The 5,000-nt window shown below is 53.3% G+C and overlaps 1 non-coding gene across 1 annotated transcript in view; it reads right to left on the bottom strand.

Annotated features, from left to right (window-relative positions):
- The window catches only part of LOC126448753 (small subunit ribosomal RNA), a 1,909-nt gene extending 330 nt beyond the window's left edge, over nt 1–1,579 (bottom strand). The window contains exon 1 of the ribosomal RNA XR_007584220.1: nt 1–1,579. This exon is cut by the window's left edge and continues 330 nt beyond it. This is a non-coding gene — a ribosomal RNA (small subunit ribosomal RNA).
- Nucleotides 1,580–5,000: the final 3,421 nt, after the last annotated feature.

Genomic DNA, 5,000 nt, shown 5'->3' with positions numbered 1-5,000 from the left:
GTGTAGCGCGCGTGCGGCCCAGAACATCTAAGGGCATCACAGACCTGTTATTGCTCAATCTCGTGCGGCTAGAAGCCGCCTGTCCCTCTAAGAAGAAAAGTAATCGCTGACAGCACGAAGGATGTCACGCGACTAGTTAGCAGGCTAGAGTCTCGTTCGTTATCGGAATTAACCAGACAAATCGCTCCACCAACTAAGAACGGCCATGCACCACCACCCACCGAATCAAGAAAGAGCTATCAATCTGTCAATCCTTCCGGTGTCCGGGCCTGGTGAGGTTTCCCGTGTTGAGTCAAATTAAGCCGCAGGCTCCACTCCTGGTGGTGCCCTTCCGTCAATTCCTTTAAGTTTCAGCTTTGCAACCATACTTCCCCCGGAACCCAAAAGCTTTGGTTTCCCGGAGGCTGCCCGCCGAGTCATCGGAGGAACTGCGGCGGATCGCTGGCTGGCATCGTTTATGGTTAGAACTAGGGCGGTATCTGATCGCCTTCGAACCTCTAACTTTCGTTCTTGATTAATGAAAACATACTTGGCAAATGCTTTCGCTTCTGTTCGTCTTGCGACGATCCAAGAATTTCACCTCTAACGTCGCAATACGAATGCCCCCGCCTGTCCCTATTAATCATTACCTCGGGTTCCGAAAACCAACAAAATAGAACCGAGGTCCTATTCCATTATTCCATGCACACAGTATTCAGGCGGGCTTGCCTGCTTTAAGCACTCTAATTTGTTCAAAGTAAACGTGCCGGCCCACCGAGACACTCAATAAAGAGCACCCTGGTAGGATTTCAACGGGGTCCGCCTCGGGACGCACGAGCACGCACGAGGCGGTCGCACGCCTTCGGCTCGCCCCACCGGCAGGACGTCCCACGATACATGCCAGTTAAACACCGACGGGCGGTGAACCAACAGCGTGGGACACAAATCCAACTACGAGCTTTTTAACCGCAACAACTTTAATATACGCTATTGGAGCTGGAATTACCGCGGCTGCTGGCACCAGACTTGCCCTCCAATAGATACTCGTTAAAGGATTTAAAGTGTACTCATTCCGATTACGGGGCCTCGGATGAGTCCCGTATCGTTATTTTTCGTCACTACCTCCCCGTGCCGGGAGTGGGTAATTTGCGCGCCTGCTGCCTTCCTTGGATGTGGTAGCCGTTTCTCAGGCTCCCTCTCCGGAATCGAACCCTGATTCCCCGTTACCCGTTACAACCATGGTAGGCGCAGAACCTACCATCGACAGTTGATAAGGCAGACATTTGAAAGATGCGTCGCCGGTACGAGGACCGTGCGATCAGCCCTAAGTTATTCAGAGTCACCAAGGCAAACGGACCGGACGAGCCGACCGATTGGTTTTGATCTAATAAAAGCGTCCCTTCCATCTCTGGTCGGGACTCTGTTTGCATGTATTAGCTCTAGAATTACCACAGTTATCCAAGTAACGTGGGTACGATCTAAGGAACCATAACTGATTTAATGAGCCATTCGCGGTTTCACCTTAATGCGGCTTGTACTGAGACATGCATGGCTTAATCTTTGAGACAAGCATATGACTACTGGCAGGATCAACCAGGGAGCTGCGTCAACTAGAGCTGAGCAGCCGGCCGCCCGGGAGTGTGTCCCGGGGGCCCGCGCGAACACGCAAGCGTCCGCTCAATTATTCTGCAAACAGGAGGAGGCTGAGCTCCCCTGCACAACACACCTCGAAACCCTCTCAGGTCCCGGCGGCGCGCAGCGCCGTCCTAAGTACTTGGTCGGGTTCGAGAGAGGCGCAATCGCCCGGAGTTAGGCGAGTAGACGCTTTAGGTGCGACCACCCGTGCTCCCAACTGAGCTTGCCGCTGCCGACAGAGGCCCGGGAGCGTGCTGTCGTGGCATTGCCGGCGGGAGACAACACGCGCCACCTACGGTGACCGGCAGCTCCAACGCCAGCGCCACAGAAGGACAAAAGCCCTACTTGGGTGCCGAAGCGAACTCTCCCAGCACAGCGCACGCGCCAACACGTCCGCACAGCTGCGATACAAACCACCTGCGAGAACCGCTGGGGCGACCGAGCAGCAGACGGCGTCGCGGCGCCGAGCGCCGGGCGGCGGCGCATCCTCAGCGCACAAAGTCCTCAATCGGACCAGCACACTGCAGATGGCCACCGCGCTTCGCACCGGGCCCGCGAGGACCTACTTTGGCCGCAAGGCGCCGCGAGCAGGGGGCGCCGGCGCGCAGCTGCGCCGCCTGCCGCGTCCGTCGGCCGGCGCGCCTGCCACCGGCCGCCCCCACCAGCCGGCTGTAGCGCGTGCGCCCACGCACCGCGCTGCCAGCACGCCGGGCGGCCCCCCCTCACCGGCCGGGGACGGTCCCACCCAGCCACCGCCGCGTATCGCCTCACACCCAGATCCCCTTTCACGTTCGTGGGCATGGTGGGTCCCCTTTCACGTTCGTGGGCATGGTGGGTATCCCTGAAACAACCGGTTAATAGCTCGACCGATCGTCGCCAACACTGATTCACCTCTAGCGAGAACAACCGCACCACAACGGGTTACCGGTTGTTCATTTGCGTAACGTCACCAGCAAACGTACACGTCCATCGCCATTTGCAACGAGTATTGCATGCCTGTGTCAGGTGTCACAACACACTACGTCTGCCCACATAGACGCAACAACATGTGCACGCCTAGAGAACACGTGGAAGGTAGACCCCGTACGTATGCGGTGTCCATTGCGCGAACGACTGTCAGCCCGCCTCTGCAGCATGTCGCAGATGTGGAACGCGGTGCAACATGCTATCACGGTGTGTGAGAAGAGACGACTACGTCCGAATACACGCTCCACTACATCAACAGACTGCTCATGCTGATCGCCATCCAGGGCGTCCGTTCCTCCCACACGTCTGTATGGCGTACCACACTGCAATCCAGCTCTTATAGGGAGACGACACGTAGCTGCGTGCACAATATTTGGACTGTATGGTCCGCCGTTGCTAGGCGCTGTCGTCATACGGTCACATGGGCCACGATGTATCATTCAGTACATACGGAGCAATGTGCAGTACAGTTTGTGGGTTTTGCGTACATCGGCGGACAGGTGACAGGCCGTACCACAACGTAGGCTGAGTACGTCGGCATGCGAAGGGCATTGAACATGCAAACTTCTCACCGACCAGCTTGCGAAGGCAGGGGGGAAGGGGGGGGGGCATGTACGTCCTGCTGCTATCCACACTACAGTGTATAGCAGGAGCATGTGGAAAGTCAGCAACACCTGCAAGGTGTTTAACATGACGCGATACACAGGGGACCGGGCAGTGCGAGTAGCGAACTATATTGCGAGGGTTGCGGTTAGGCAACACTACACTACTTTAACGGGTTGCATAACAATTACAGAGCAGGTTCAGCGACAACGTGCGTCAGGTTAAGGCGCAATATAGTTTAGGTTACGGCGCACTTTAGGTTAGGTTAAGGCACATTATAGGTTAGGTTAAGGCACAACATGGGTTACGTTAAGGCACAACATGGGTTACGTTAAGGCACAACATGGGTTAGGTTAAGGCACAACATGGGTTAGGTTAAGGCACAACATGGGTTAGGTTAAGGCACAACATGGGTTAGGTTAAGGCACAACATGGGTTAGGTTAAGGCACAACATGGGTTAGGTTAAGGCACAACATGGGTTAGGTTAAGGCACAACATGGGTTAGGTTAAGGCACAACATGGGTTAGGTTAAGGCACAACATGGGTTAGGTTAAGGCACAACATGGGTTAGGTTAAGGCACAACATGGGTTAGGTTAAGGCACAACATGGGTTAGGTTAAGGCACAACATGGGTTAGGTTAAGGCACAACATGGGTTAGGTTAAGGCACAACATGGGTTAGGTTAAGGCACAACATGGGTTAGGTTAAGGCACAACATGGGTTAGGTTAAGGCACAACATGGGTTAGGTTAAGGCACAACATGGGTTAGGTTAAGGCACAACATGGGTTAGGTTAAGGCACAACATGGGTTAGGTTAAGGCACAACATGGGTTAGGTTAAGGCACAACATGGGTTAGGTTAAGGCACAACATGGGTTAGGTTAAGGCACAACATGGGTTAGGTTAAGGCACAACATGGGTTAGGTTAAGGCACAACATGGGTTAGGTTAAGGCACAACATGGGTTAGGTTAAGGCACAACATGGGTTAGGTTAAGGCACAACATGGGTTAGGTTAAGGCACAACATGGGTTAGGTTAAGGCACAACATGGGTTAGGTTAAGGCACAACATGGGTTAGGTTAAGGCACAACATGGGTTAGGTTAAGGCACAACATGGGTTAGGTTAAGGCACAACATGGGTTAGGTTAAGGCACAACATGGGTTAGGTTAAGGCACAACATGGGTTAGGTTAAGGCACAACATGGGTTAGGTTAAGGCACACCATGGGTTAGGTTAAGGCACACCATGGGTTAGGTTAAGGCACACCATGGGTTAGGTTAAGGCACAACATGGGTTAGGTTAAGGCACAACATGGGTTAGGTTAAGGCACAACATGGGTTAGGTTAAGGCACAACATGGGTTAGGTTAAGGCACAACATGGGTTAGGTTAAGGCACAACGTAGGTTAGGTTAAGGCACAACGTGGGTTAGGTTAAGGCACAACGTGGGTTAGGTTAAGGCACAACGTGGGTTAGGTTAAGGCACAACGTGGGTTAGGTTAAGGCACAACATGGGTTAGGTTAAGGCACAACATGGGTTAGGTTAAGGCACAACATGGGTTAGGTTAAGGCACAACATGGGTTAGGTTAAGGCACAACATGGGTTAGGTTAAGGCACAACGTAGGTTAGGTTAAGGCACAACGTGGGTTAGGTTAAGGCACAACATGGGTTAGGTTAAGGCACAACATGGGTTAGGTTAAGGCACAACATGGGTTAGGTTAAGGCACAACATGGGTTAGGTTAAGGCACAACATGGGTTAGGTTAAGGCACAACATGGGTTAGGTTAAGGCACAACATGGGTTACGTTACGGCACAAC

Source organism: Schistocerca serialis, unplaced genomic scaffold (genome assembly GCF_023864345.2).
Source record: "Schistocerca serialis cubense isolate TAMUIC-IGC-003099 unplaced genomic scaffold, iqSchSeri2.2 HiC_scaffold_623, whole genome shotgun sequence".
In the NCBI taxonomy this organism is placed as follows: domain Eukaryota; kingdom Metazoa; phylum Arthropoda; class Insecta; order Orthoptera; family Acrididae; genus Schistocerca; species Schistocerca serialis.
Note: the sequence above shows the minus strand (reverse complement) of the source record. Positions and strands in the feature narration are given on the sequence as shown.